Consider the following 15,255-nt stretch of genomic DNA (forward strand, 5'->3'; position numbering starts at 1 on the left):
GATGCACAGGCAAAAGTCTTAACAGAGTCTCTTTATTTATTGCTAATTCTGGGCCCATAACATAAATATGCTGTTGCTTTTAGTGATATGTGGGCTCTGTGGATTTTAGATTGACATATAGGCTTCTTTCCTGGCCCCTCAAGATCCTGTAGCTTTGTAAACAACTCAATTTCAGTCTGAACTTCTCTGTAAAATGAAAATAAATGAAACCAGTTTCCCACCTGGTTTTGTTTATGATGTTTCCTGAAGTTCCCAAGAGATTGTACATAACCAGTTAGAAAAACCATCAGGTGGTCCAGTCTTGTCCATTAAGTTCCATTTTTTTTTTTCCTTTGGGGCTGTGGGGGGAAGGGAAGGCTGATGAGAGAGAGATTTACTGTGGCTGGCAGAGAGAAGATTTACTTCTCTTCCATGACAGCTCACATTTTCCTCTCTGCTCTTCCAAGTTCGTGTTCAAAGTTCTCCTGTTTTGAACTAATCAAGATTTGGTAGCTAGAGCAAAACTTGCCCATCATGTAAGATGCCAGATGCTTTCAAATTCATTGATCTCAGTGGAACACGAGGGAGCTCAGCCATTGGCACTGGCATTTTGATTCGTAAATGTTTTCAAGCTTTAAAATGGGCTATTAATCTTGGCTCTGGCAAAGCGTCTGAGGGCTTCAACAGTGTGTGAAATGTCCCATAAAATGCATCTTCTAAGAATACAGTTGTTTTTGTTTTGTTTGTTGTTGGAGAGCGCATCAATGCTCATGTTCTACTTGCTTTGAATCTAAGGATGTCTTGGAATACATCATTTAGATTGCACTTCAAAAAATTCTTTGTTAGCATCCAGGCACTGTCTGGGATAATGTGATTTCTTTGGATCAAAATACAGCTGGATTTTCAGTTGTGTAGGAGTTCATTGGCTTCACAGAACACTTGGTTTGGAATAAATGAAAGTTAATAGCAAAATCTGCTTCTTCATAGCTTATTCCATAACTATCTGCTTTCATACTTGTTTAAGTTCAATTGCAAGTTTATAAACTCCTGGTCCTCTTCGGATATATATATTTAGGGGGGAGAAATGTCAGTAGGTATGAAAATGACTGGAACCCAGCGTCTTTTGTTTGTTATGTCTAGCAAACATGAACAAGACAATCTTGGATCCTGGGCAATACATGACTCTAAAATAACAAAGGGATTTGACATGGAATGTGCACAGGAAGGTTGCTTTTCAAAGACACAGATTGCACTTAAAACATTTCTGAGGGTTTCAATGATGTGCTTAGTGTGGGTTATGCTGTTAGTGCTGCATGTTCCTGGTTCACATGAAGCAAATTTGGCAGTTTTTGGGTTGTGCTTCTTTGTAAGAGATACAGTTGCTCTGCAGTTACTTACCTTCAGCAGCTGCCCAGCTCTTAGCACTGCCTTGGGTTTTCAGTGTGACCTTAAGGAACAGCGCTTTCCATTTGCTCTGCTTGGCTTTGGGTGAAGCTGTTAGTCTCCCTGTGCCTCATCAAGAAAAGGAGGCTTAAAAAAATCATTAGTATTTCAAAAGCACTCATTCTACTGAGAGGGGCTGTAGAAACAGAGCAGTAAATCCTGCTCCATTGGAGCTGTCCAAATATTATTGCTTGTATTGAAAGAAAGCTCTTAAATGAAGGCTGGTGTTCAGAAGCCAGTAGAGCTGGAGACTCATCACGTCATCACAGATCTGCTGGAAGCATGGAGCTTGTCAGTTGACTCGCTGGGCTTTCACAGAAGCTCAAGTTAGGAACATAAAGCTTCTAATTTAACTACTTGTGACTCTGGAAGATGAACTTTGTCTCTGTTTTATGGATATTCTCATCCTGTTTTTAAATGATGCTTCATTTCATTCAAGGCAGATCTGGAGAGCATAGCTCCAAAAACCGTTTTTTGGACTTAAAAATAGATTTCACAGCCAAGTCACTCTCAAAGTCTCTGTTTACCCATCGTTCTGTCACATTAAACATGCAGTTTATCTTTCCTGCAGACAGACTGAAAGGACCACCTACTCCAGGAAAAACCTTTCTCTTAGCTTGCCTGTTAGGCTGTTTTGATGAGCTTGTGAAATGCTACTTGAAATCCAGCTTTCCTTTGTTGGAGAGAGCTGTTACTCTAACCTTCTGTTGGAATGAGGTCTAGCGTTGGGAATAGAGGAGAGCAGTAAAACATTTGCAGCTCAAGGTGATCTAGCAGCAGATCATGGCCTGCTATTGAAAAAATGTTAAACTGCAATGTAGTATAGAGATCTGGCTAAACCTTTTTCTTTTTTTTTCCTCCAACAACCACTGCTGGTTAAGTAAAAAATAAGGTAAACAACTGGTCAAAAGGATAGGTAAATACCAATGTCTCATGGGTGTTTACATCAATGAGGCAGGCAGCAGTATGGAGTGATGCATTTAGCCAAATGTTTGACCTGTGATGTGCATATGGAAACATTTGAGCATGTAAGGTGCCATTTTGCACTGGGACCACTTACACTTGAAATTTCCAGTGACAAATTGAAAAGTACTTCGTTTTGAGTTGCAATGCAGTAATGGGAGTTAGGATTTATAAATCCTGCCAAATACAATAAACTTGTGTTATAGCCTTTTAAAATTGTTATATTGAATGCCGCTTATAAAGAGTCCTCTTCCTTTTATTGTTTCATAATTTATTCAGTGTTTTCTTAACTGGAACATCAGCAGAACAGTAAAAGTGCCACTGAGTAAACTCGGTTTAATGGTGACCAAGTTTTGTCTATGTTACAATAATATCTGTGAGAAGAAACAATTACCTTGTGATTTGCTATCAAAGCAGTAAGAGCATTTGCTTTCCAGTTCATTTAGAAAGGACATCACTTCCAAGCTTTCTTTTGCTCTCCTTGTGGATATGTTTCCTCTTTGGTGTATTTAAATGTTTTGCAGTGCCAATGAGAAAATACTGGCTTGGTCCTGAATCAGAGATTCTTAAATAGAGGGGGTTAGACAGTTACTGTTTGGTTGGCAGCATCACTTTTGTAACAAACAGCTTCCTTGTAGTCCACCTGCTGCTGTCAGTGATTTTGGAAGTGCAATGAGTTAGATCTCAAACAGTGGATGTTTCCTCTTGTTCATTTGATTGTTTGTTTTCCATCTTTTTTCCTCTTTTCCTGTGAGTTTGTTTTCCTGTTGTGGTTTTGGAATGCCTCCAGACCAGATCTTTTGGTGCTACAAATTGATGTTGATCCTTTGGCTTCAATAGGGCTACACTGATTTACTCCAGCTGAGGAGCTGCTCTGTGAGTTTATTCTCATAGTGCTGGAGTTAGCAAGTTTGCGCCCACATTTTGAGTACTTTGTGCATGCACAAGGCATTAATCATACAGCAGTGTGTGCAAAGCGTGTGTGAACACTTCCACAGGCTGTTCTCAAAATCTCTGCCTCTATCTCCATTTAACACTGACCCTGTCTCCTCTCTCAGTTAAGCTGCTGTAAGCCCACTGACTTCATGATGTTTGTTCTTGGTTAACACCTCTCTGTGAAATTAGTGTTAAATGATGCCCATAATACTGAACCTTCTGCCTCTGTGTAAGGCATCCTATCTCTAAGACTCCCAGTTTTGGAATTGCTGTCACCATCATTTAATGTAAATACCCTTCCTGCCTTATCTCATTGCCTCCTCAGTCATTTGCTCTTGGAATTTCCTTACCCTAACTGTGAGACTACAGCTGCACTTTGCAGAAGTGAATTTAATTGTCAACTTTTACAGGTCTTTCTTAAAAGTGAAGTTGTGCACTTGTTCCTACAGCTGCCTGACAAATATTTATAGCAAGCTTTGCTTCCTCCAACCAAAGTCATTTGTAACCGTATAAGGGATATTTGATACTGCAGTCACAGACTTTATATGATGTAAATGTTCTCATGTCATAATCTCTAATGTGTGAGCAGCTCTGCCCTCCTGTGGAGACAGCAGGATCAGCTGCATGTCCGGTCCTGGCATTGCTGATGCATCAAATGTTTTTAGTCAAGAGCAGCCTGTGTTTATGGGGTGTGGGGATCAGAATCCTGGCTTTTCCCCGTGTGAAATTCTTCATCGTAGCACGAAGCATCAAGTCAGCCCTGTGATTTACAGAGTAGTTTCCTCTCTTGAATCTTCCTCCTATTTTCCTTTCCTATATACACACATATTTTTTTCTCCTTTCCCATCTATGAGGCAGACACCCTGCTCATTCTCACCTTCTATAAAGTGCTTTCTCAGAGCCACTGCAGCACTTGCTGGGATACTTAGCACTTTGACAGAGATATGCTGCAATGTGTCAATATGCAGCAGTGTTTTGGTGTGCTGAACGTGAAGTAGTGCATCGTAGTGTATCAAAGTGTACTTGTTCCTGATGACAGAGTAGTAATATGATTTGAGTTCTGACCAGTCACTTAACCAAGTAACTTCAGCCTGTCTCAACCTGCCTTTGCTTTCCTTGTGATTAGTAGCTCTGCTGACTTCCTTACTTCTCTCCCACCTCTTACAACTTTCTGGGAGGTGCCAGGGAAACTGAGCAAATCTTTTCCTCTTACAGGAGGAAAACTGCAGCTAAGAATAGTGTTAGGTGATGTTCTAGGCCAGGTCAGCAGCACCATCCAACTATACTGGTTCTGCTGCTGATGTCCAGAGTGGGAGAAGAGGAAAGGGAGGAGGATTCATCCAAGGGAGATGTAGGATTTTTTTCATCATCTTGCTAATCTTCCTCCAAAAGAGCCAAGATTGCTGACATGAGTAAAAGTTTGACCTGCTGGCAGCAGTGCCAAGTAATGCTGGCAGTGTGTTTTACACGAGGGTGTGCTAGCCTCGGCATTTTTCCCCAGCTAGATCATTGCCACAAAAACAACTCTCTCCCCTCTCAAAAGGAGACTGCAGTAAAGATCCTGGTTTTGCAGGCTCTGCTCTCATCAAACACACCCAGCAGAAGACAAAATGGATGTGTTTTAAAGTTACGAAGCTGTAATTCCATTTCCTTTCAAACCACATAAATAAAAAATGGTGAGCTCCTCCTTCTTCGAGTTGTGTGTGATAAATGTTGGATGATGGGAAGAACGTGCTGTGTCGGTATGTCATTAGATTTGATAATTCACAGATCAGACTCAACAAAAAGATTTATTATCTGGATTTACTTGTCATGGAATTGCCTTAAGATATGGGTGGGAAGAAAGTCAAGGCAGAGGAAAAAAAAAAAAAGGAAAAAAGAGGAAAATGCATTTTTATATCAACCGAATAAAGGATGTTTTTGGAGTAGGTTATTTTGTAACCTCTGCTCATGTGGGTAGATTGGGTTTCTTTTAAATGATTGTAATTTCTAACCAAAATTTTGAGAACTTTTCAGAATTCAGTTAACCCAAACCATGCCGTGGTTTCGTTGTTTTTGTTTTGTTGCTGGGCTTTTTATTTGGCTTTGGATGCCGGCTGTCATGTGAAGGGAACAGATTCTTCTTAATGGGACAATGCAGGACGTAAATACATGCATCAGGAAAGTTGAATCCAATCAAAGGCCAGAGAGTTGTTCTTCAGATGACTGGGTTGAACCTGAAGCAGATGATTGGCCTTCATTGCGTGGTTCCTTTGTTCTGTTCAATATGAGAACACAGAACACTACCTGCTAAAAGGCACAGCTTGCCCAAGTCCTTTCGCTGGCATCTTTTTCTGTCAAATCCTTTTTCTCTGTATGAGGCGCTGCTTTAGTAACTAGGGGAAAATTGCTTCATTACACGGGATGCAATAGTTGTGCAAGTCATTGGTCTGTGGCTGAATGGCATGTGAGGATGGTTTGCTGGCAGAAAGATAATTTTTGCTTGTGTAATTAGGGCTGTTTAAAATTTAAATGTATATTTATTGTTTTGTTTGTCCCCTCATCTTTCAGAGGGAGGTTTTCCTGATGCTTTTGGTAACAATCCATACTTAGAACTCCTTCACAAAGATTGTCCTTCTGGCACTATGGGATTTTCAGCAAATCTCACACTCTTGAGTCAGACACGCAGAGGCCATCATGAGGTTGAAAAGCACACAAACAAACTATTGTTAGAATTTGCTGATGCTGCTGGCAGTGCTGAGGGGGCATCTTGTTGTTTGCTCATATGATTTAAAGTAATGAGGAAAATTTAGAATGAGACAAATTGAGAGGAGGCAGATCATGTGAAAGGACTGGGCCTTCCCCACTTCCATGGGGCTGAGCAGTGTGCAGATATATACACGGTGGGAGCGAATGTTTTCTAGGTACTTGATATCAGTAGTAAGGGAATAAAGGGTGATGCTGGAGGTGGGACAGAAAGCACCTGGGAAAAAGTGAGTCCAGCATTTGTATTCATCATTTAAGTATTAAACAGTCCCTATTATATGAGCACAAATGATTCATTCCTCTCAATAAATTATTGCTATGCCTGGCTTACTGGTATGGCAATGAATTGCATTGTCCTGTGCAGCCAGGTATTTTTTTTTTCCTTCTCCAAATGTATTACACTGTTTAAATGACACTAAATTCTTGTGAACAATGTGTGTATCAGTATAAAATGAATCACATTCACATATTATTTGAGGCTTTTATTTAACATCTCCTTTGCTCAGTTTTTGAAGTGTAAGAATATACCTTTGCCAGTCTCAGGGCTGTAGTGCATTTTCTTTAGGTGTAGAGCAGTTGAGACCCTTCTGAAATGTCCCATCAACTCAGAAAGTCAGAGGGTGCACACATGACTTTCACATCTCTGTGACTCCTACTCCTTGGTTTTGTTTTTGGTGTTGAGTGTTTCTAGTCCATCCCCTGACCCTGCCACAATTCACTAAGACACACCGTGTGTGTTGGGTGGAGTGACGTACCTGGCTGTTTCAAGCTTCGGACTGGTTTCCTTTTTTTTCCTGTCCTTTTATACCACGCTGCTGGAGGCTGGTAGCCATGGTAACTTCCTCCGCTGTGTTGAAAAATAAATAAAAATAAAAATAAATCACTTTTTTAAACTGTTTATGTATAAAAGTGCAGAAGCAAAGTGGCAAATGACTTCTGTGACTAACTTCTTATTTTGAAGTCTCCGCTGCTCTCATTAAGTGTGGAACCAAATGATCAGAAGGGGGGGGTAAAACCTCTGCTCCTTTTCAAGGGATCCTACTGGCAATGTGCAGAGAAGGGCTGTGGCTGCATTAAGCCCATGCTGGTTCAGGTGCCCCACTGAGGATGGAGTGCAGGGGAGCTCTGAGAGGACCCACAGCTGGCGAGCAGGCTGAGACGAAGCTTCACTCTTTTTCATGCCTGTTAATTAGACAATCCCTCAGAAAAAGACCTGTATTTTCTGTACCTTTGTGCCAGCTCTTGGCTTTGGAATAGGCTGAGAAATGCACCTGCTGTCAATTAATTTGATAGAAGTCTTTCCAAGATGAAATTGCTGCAGGTTTAGGAATCTTTGCTTAATTACTGCATCTTGATACCCAAAGACTGGTGCATAATTCAGTGGTTCCTCATAAAGCCAATCAATATTTCCATTTCAAGTTCCACATAAAAGAATCTGTAAATTGCATCAGGAAGTTTTCTTTACATTCATTACATGCGATAAATGGCTGCAAAAATCTCTGTTTTTTATTGCCTGTGTGCCACTGACATTTAAAGAGTGTGCTGTCAGCTCTGTGTGTTGCCACGTGCTCTGATGACCACTGAGATGCACTTCTGGGAAAGTGACTCAGGCAGTTTTAGGTGGGTATCTCATCTAAAATCTTCATTTATTTTCCAGTCACTGGACTCCAGCTGTTGAATGATCAGCTTTCTAACAGGTCGTTCAGCCTTATTCATTCTGCCTTTCTCCCCCTACCTGCTCACGGTGTCATTAGGAGAGGTAATACCATCCATTAAACCAGCAGGTGCAATGAGCGGGGAAAGATGTGTGTTTTTTGTCAGTGCTACATTTGTTTGTGCCTTACTGTTTTGATGACTGTTCTTTTAATCGTTAATACCAGTCTCTGTGAGAAAAATGGAAAGCAAAGGTTTTCACTGGCTATGTTTGAACAGCTGGAATTGGCAAGAGTGTATTTTAACTTCAGATAACGTGCTGTTTCACTTTCCACATGTGATTTTGTTTTACTTTTTGGATTGGCTGAACATAACTTTCAGAATTTCAGTGAGAATGCTTTTGCACATGAATTCCTTGAGTATATTCCAACATATGATTACAGTGTCCTTGTTTACAACATTCCCATTCACAACCTGTTTGATGAAAGAGTCACGTTGAACAAATGCAAACAAAACAACAAGAAAAAAACCAATTATGTAGACTCAGTATGAAGAAAACTACTTTAAAGTGTTTGATTTTCACAGAAGTATTTGTTTTGGAATAGCTCTGTTTCAGACTTGCTTCTTCTGTTCTCTGTACATAATGTGTGCATTTACGTCTCCCCGCGTGCTATTCCATTGCTCACTGTCTCTTTCCATGCCTCTGATTCACTAACGAACTATTTTTGGTTCTGTTACTCTGCCTCAGTTTCAACTCTTACTAAGTGTCCGTGCAGCTTTGCCCTCTCCCTTCAGCACGTGTCAGTGATTTCTGGCTTGGTTTTTGTTTCTCCTTTTTAATAGATCCCATTGTTTCAAATGGCAGAGCAGCTTACAGCTCTCTCCACGATCATCCCTGTTCTGACAGGCAGTGCTCCAAATTAGGGACTCTGGTATCCGATTGTGGCAATGTTAGGCATGATGCTGAAGGATAAATTAGGAGCATCTGTTATTTCAGTAACAGGCTGCCTCTGTAAAGCCTGAACTGATAGGTCAAAATCAGTTTGTAAGAAGATGCAGATTTTCCTGACAACTGAAAGGGAAATATGGCAACCATTTCCACACGTGTGTGTGCATTTACAAACAGGTTTAATTTGGTACTTAATGCATAAGGTACTCATTATTATTACTTTTTTTGGCCTGTCTTGTATATACAGTGAGAAGCGATCCCAGAAGAGTAACTGTTGACTTCTGTACTACATCAGTAATTATCTGCTGGTTAAAAAAAGAAATAGGTTTCTGTGTGACAGTATTAAGGACTTCACAATTAGACATGGCTGTGATCCACAGGACAGCACTGTGAGATGTTTTCCCTGCTGAGGAGCCATTCAATTGAATGGGCTGATCCAGGTGCTGGGCTTGTTTGTTTGGCTGCAGAGCTCAGGAGAAGAGAACCCAGGCATTTGCTGCCTGATTTCCCCACTCCATCCATGACCCTGGCCTCTGAAAATTCCACTTCAATTGGAGGTGCTGCTCTTCCATCTGATCTTCCTTCTGGAGAGGGGGAGCTTGCATTTCTTTGCAGAGATTTCAGATTGGAGTGAGAGCTCAGATGAGCTGCGCAGAGCTCAGCACTGCTCCCAGCTGCTGTAAGCATGTCAGGAACTGTGCCGGGAGAGGAAAACTTACTGTCATTCTATAGAAGCTTCTTAGATAGTTCTGGAAAAATCTTCATTCTTCCTTCCGTCTCGAGTCATCCTTTCAGGACAGAAGTACGAAGAAAGAAATTCTTGTTTAAATCTCATTTATTTCTTATGAATACCTTGTTGCCAATATGTGCTATTTCATGCCCTTATGTGGAATCTGCTCATCGCTAATGCTGACGAATGCAGGATGAAGTGCACTTTCCTTTGGCTGTGCCAAATGGATACGCAGCAGTGTGCTCAGTTAGAAAACCTGGCTGCAGATTATATGCAGCACCAGAACTGTCTTGAAGAGCTTTTCTTTCTTGAAAGTACCTGTTTAAATTGCACACATGCAGTTGCCTTGCTGTACTGGTACTGATGTGATACTGGTATCCCATATGAGCCAGCTGGATGTGCTGAGCCTCCACCGTCTGCTTGGGATTTTCAAATCCAGAGTGATTGTTTAAGTTTTCAGTACTACAGACTGAAGTATAGACTTCTAATTTCTCAGTTTAGTGACTTCACTGAGGTCTGAAACCAGGTCCCAGGCTTTAGCTGTAGCAGCTAATCCTTGCTACTGAATAATGGGTGACTTTACATAGCAAATATGTTACAAGATCTGAGGTCAGTGGATGGGAATGAAGAGCCAGAAAGGAGGTTTATCACATCTTTTTACTTCCCATAACAAGCCAAGGAGCAGGAGCCAAATTTGAGCACCATTACAGAACATGTACTGTAGTACTGTACTCAGCTTCTGGTGAGTTACTGCTGTCAAAGTTCACACTACAGTATTTCCAAGGAGTATCTAGATGTGGGAATCAGAGCAGTCGATGTGGCCTTTCTGTTTCTAGACTTAATTAATTAGTTGGTACACATTTACTTTTGCATTCTTCTGGTACTGGATGAAAATGCAGGCATGGTGCAGCAGAACACCGTGCTTGGGATATTTCTTCTCTTCAAAGAATCATTTTCCTGTTTGCCAGCAGCGCTGTTTACAGCCTGAAGATTACAGACAGATGTGTTCATTCAGTGTGAATTTCCAGGCAGTTTTCAACCTTTACTTTATTTCAAAGTGCCATGGGAAAAATAATCCCTGTTTTTGTATGCTGGTTTTCATGTATGCAGTTGCAGGTGTTGGGTGCCAAGAATGTGAAGGATCCAAACCTCCAGCAACTGGGTCAGTCCTGTAATGCTGTCACGTGTTTGGGCTTTTGTGGTTTTTTTTCCTCCTTTGGTGAGGCAGCAGATCGTAAGGGCTGAGTTAGGAGGCAGAAAATAAAAGTGCAACTGAGACTTCTCTCTCCAGATTCTTCTCATTAGTGTCTAGAAAATGGTAGACCTCAAAGTGAGATTCATTAAGGATGAGCTAACGAGCAGGTTCCAGTTGTCTGCCAGGTTCTAAACTGCTTATTATGTTCTGAAACTACCACGGTTTTATTTCAACATATTCAGGCAAGCGGGTTCCAGGACCTGAGTCATGGTATCCCGGGTAGATTTGGTGTGGCAGTGTCTGTCAAGGTCAACATGGATTAGAGGCTCTATCTGCACTGCAAGGTGCTCTGCAGCTCCATCTTCAGTTCACAGTTTGTATTCACAGTCACAGCCTATGGTAATACTGGCATCCCAGGTCCTTCTGTGATGTTTTGGGTGGCATGCTGGGCAGAGCTGCTTTGAAATCAAATTCTGCAGTGAATGATAAGATGGTGTGTTGGGGATATTGCTCTTGGCTGTAGGTTTTGGGTTTTTGAAATGGACTTCATCTTCATCCATTCCAATTCCAGCCAACATTTCATCTTCTGCCAAGGGTGCAGAGTATCCATCAAGTACCAATAACTCAATGAACGTGTAGATTGTATCATCTTATGTCATCAGTACCATCTGTTCTTGGCGTTCGTGGTGAAGGACTAGACTGTAGATACGTTGATTAGCAGATATGCTGATCAGTCATGAAAATTCATTTCCAAAATGAAGTTGGATTTGGAATGAATATTTTTTCCACCTCAAGCAATGGGAGCCTGAATTCTTGATTACATGTAATTAGTTATACTCACATTTAGGCTATTTTATATACCCTCAAGGTGGTGTAAACTGGTATGAGTATTAAATATGAGGTTAGATCTGAAGTGTTTAAGCATTTCAGTCAGTTGTTGGGTGCTTGGAGAAGGAGACAGAATGGGAGTTGCCTTTTCTTAATTGTCTCTATGTATAAGTTGATTTATATATCACCTGCTGTTTTGTTTTCTCTTTGGAGGTCTGATGTTGTCCTGAGCAGGTGTAAACCAAGTGGTTCTTTCAGTCTGTTCCTAGAAAGTGACGTTTTCAGTCATTGTGGTTAAGGAACACATTTTGAGGCATGCACACTTACGTCATTCTGAAGTTACTGAGAACTCTGCTTGTTATCTCCTGAAGGACAGAAGTCATCCTCTAGAAATCCCAGTACAGAAGACAGCTTTGCCTTTCAGCTTGTGTTGCTGTGAATGTCCCCCTTCCACCTTAACTTCAGTACCAATGTCATGGGGGGACAATTGTGTATTTCCAGTTGTACTGTTGTGCTGAAGGTAATAAGGCTCCATGTGCTCTGGGCTTTGAAAAATCCTTGCAAGACCAGTCACTTGGAATTCAAAGGGAATTTTTGCAATGTTTAGGAGCATTTGCCAACGTAGCTCAGCTAGAATTATATTGCCTGTTGTTTCCACAACAAAATGGCCTGCCCAGAGTTCAGTGTCTGCCATTGTAATACCTTGGGAGTACTGGTGGCTCAGTGTTCCTTCAAGTCTCAGTTTTTCCATGTAATCCCAGACTGCCCTTGGATTTGCTGTGCTAAAGCCAGGTTGGTACTGTGACTTTCCATTTGTGAAATTTAACCAAGAACGCTGCCTTAACCTACATCTTGAAACAAACAAACAAACTAATCTCCAAGCAGCTGGCTTTCTGCTTAGTCCAAATTTGCAAGATTTCACATACCATGCAAAAGATTTTTCTCTAATGCTTGTCTGGGAACCTCTCTCCCAGAAACCCTGTAGGAGATTTCTTTAATCTGTCTCCATTTGGCATGTGGAGTGAGCAGCAGCAGGGACTGGACCTTCCCTTTGGCCTATTAAATGTTTTTGTTTTAGAGATCACCATGTGTTAAAGGATGTATGAGCAACACAGAGGTTGCTGATTTCCTTACAGCTACTCTGCTGTATGGTCAATCTTTGCCTACTCATGTATGTAAGGCTTACAGCCCTCACTCTTTGGTCCTGCTTTTATATCTGGGAGTGAGCAGTGAAACTTCTTTAGGCTCAGTGAAGACAAAAGGATCTGGCTGCATGGTGCATCCTGGCAATAGGGAACTATTCTCCACAATTCTGTATTGTTCTTTCTTTAACAGATTAGTTTTCATTTGATCTTCCCCTGGGTGTTTGTTGTCCTCTTTTAATTGCAATTTTTTTGAGTATTCATACTCCTCTGCTTAGCTCCTAAGTTTTGCTAATGAGTTCCTGATGTATGCCAAGATAGTGAAGATGATTAATGAAATTATTACCCTCCCAGATTCTTGTTCTGACTTGCTGTCTTTAACTGGTTTCAGACTTGGATTCATTTGCACTGTTACCTGCAACGTAGCCCTTGTGTTTTACCCAGAAGCAGGAAAATTGGAACATGCTTTGCTTCACTCAGAGGCTGTCATGCAAAAATTGCTGTGGAAAGTTAAATGCCGTGAGCGGGCTGGCTGCAAATGGCTGGTGATTCAGTCATGGGCCCTACTAAATCCAGCAGGGAGATGACATAGGAGCTCACTTTCACATTTGGCAAAAGACTTGCTCTTTCTGTGCCAGGCTGCAATTATCCCACAGGCCAGAAAACAAGACTGGCAAAGATGGTGAAAGAATATACACTAGTACAGAGTGGTTTGATGGGAATTAACGAATCTCATAACCTCTGTTATATTGCTTGTTTTTCTAAGTACTTTTCTTCCAAGACTAGAATACAGCACTTAAGCTCATTAAAAACACTTTAAGTTATAAACATTCACCATTTGTCATTTCCTTTGCAAACAGTCCTGATCGGATAAGTGTGTTTCCTTTCTTTGTGGATGAAAGTTTGCTCTGATAAAAGCAGATTTAATAGAGTATGTGATTCTCTTCTCTTTGACAAGTATTTAGTCTTTCACTGGTGTTTTCTTTTGTAAAGAACTTTTATGTGTAGGGAATTTCAGCTGTGAAAAGCAAAGAGTTTTTCACAATACCTTGTGAAAGTATTTGCTGTAATATCTGCCTTGCTTCAAAAAGCAATAGTGCTGAGGATATGAATGGTGAAAAAGAAAGGTCAGATAATTACGATGAAAAATACTAGGAAAGGCACCCAGTGCACTTCAGCTACCTTTAATAAAAAGGCATGTCTGAGGAAAGCAGACTCATATATTTTTTTTCCTGAGATGTCTATGGGTTTCCATGACCCTAATGCAGCATGGAGGCAGTTCCTGAACTTTTTCCTAGATGCCTTTGTCCCCTCTTTGATAACTTTGTCCCCTGGTTGATGCCTCTAGAAAGGAGCAACTGCATTTTCTGCAGCAGTGCTGTGCTAGGTATTGATTAGGTGCTGTGGTACTTGGGGTCAGACATGTACTTCAGACTACAGGAATACAGGAGCAGCTCTGCACAGGCAAGGTCTGAATTTCCATGTTTCATCTTCAGTGGGAGCAGAGTGTGGGCTCTCTTATCTGTATGCGTTAGATTGAATCTCTGTTTCTAGGCTGTGCTATTTCTCAACCACCGAGTCTGTACACTAACTCTACATGTAATGGCATCTTCTCACCTAGTTGCAAAACTCTGTTTAAAAGTGGTCAAGGCAGCAGGCTGCTAAATCATCCTGCTGATTTTCTTGCAACATCATTCTCTATTGCATCTGGAAACTCACTGATGCTCGTTATCTGAAATGTCAGTGATTTGTAAACCATTTAGTTACATAAGGATTATCCATGCCTTTAAAAGTATAAGCTACAGTTCGTTAGCTGGGCCAATACATTTCATGATACCTCATCTCACTGATGACATCACAACCAATCCTAATTATGTCAGTTTTTAATTTCCTTTTTTTCCTTGCTAACATTGCATTTGTAGGACAGCACTGACTGCTCACGGTATTATTAGGGAAACTCCCATGTAGGTAGGCAGGACAAAAGGAGAAAGCTGTGTTTGGAAGAGGCAAGGGGTGGTTGGTCAGTGGCTCCTTGTGCAGTTCATGTTAATGGACAGAAAGAAATTCTGCTGAGAGCCCATAAATCCAGGCATTCACAGGTGTTCAGGTGCCTTATCTCCCTGTGGGGATTTAACCACGGACTGCTGATGGTCTCCTTGAATGCAAGCGCTGATAGGTTAAATTTCAGCATTAACAGCGGGGATTTCAACACATGAAGAAATGTTAAACACCTATGGATTCTGCTCAGGAAAACAGACCAGGAGGATTTACGTTAATGGCATAGCTTTTTTTTGATCATGAGATTGCCATGGCTAGGACTAATGCGTAATTGGTATGGTAACTGAATCTCTAATGAAATACTAAAAGGACTTAATTTATAGCTTCCGCCAGTTAGTTCAAGAAATCGTTGTATCTGATAAATAATGAATAATTTTGCTTATGTGAGTTTGACTGCAAGCCAGGCTGACACACGCTTTCTCTAGCCTTGCAGCCAGTCCTGCACTTGCCTTTTCCTGGTGGAGCGTGGGTCAGCAATGCAGTGCTGCATGTTCTCAGAAACAACCTCTATGGGGCTGTGGAGGAGCTCCCAGGCAGTGCTCTGGCCAGCTCCTTTCTTTGCATTTAACTGCATGTAAGTGAGCTGGGCTGATTTTTATGACCGCTGTATGTCATTGTATAATCTTATCTAAGC

At 41.2% G+C, this 15,255-nt stretch overlaps 1 protein-coding gene across 3 annotated transcripts in view; it reads left to right on the plus strand.

Annotated features, from left to right (window-relative positions):
- COPRS (coordinator of PRMT5 and differentiation stimulator) overlaps positions 1-15,255 on the plus strand; it is a 111,506-nt gene that overhangs the window by 9,193 nt on the left and 87,058 nt on the right. The window contains exon 1 of one of the 3 annotated variants that reach the window (XR_004309258.1): positions 7,648-7,825. The gene's annotated coding sequence lies outside the window, so the exon portion shown is untranslated. Of the gene's footprint in view, positions 7,826-15,255 lie in introns of those variants that run through there. The other 2 variants (XR_004309259.1, XR_004309260.1) reach the window with 2 other exon arrangements.

Source organism: Coturnix japonica, chromosome 18 (assembly GCF_001577835.2).
Source record: "Coturnix japonica isolate 7356 chromosome 18, Coturnix japonica 2.1, whole genome shotgun sequence".
Taxonomy (NCBI): domain Eukaryota; kingdom Metazoa; phylum Chordata; class Aves; order Galliformes; family Phasianidae; genus Coturnix; species Coturnix japonica.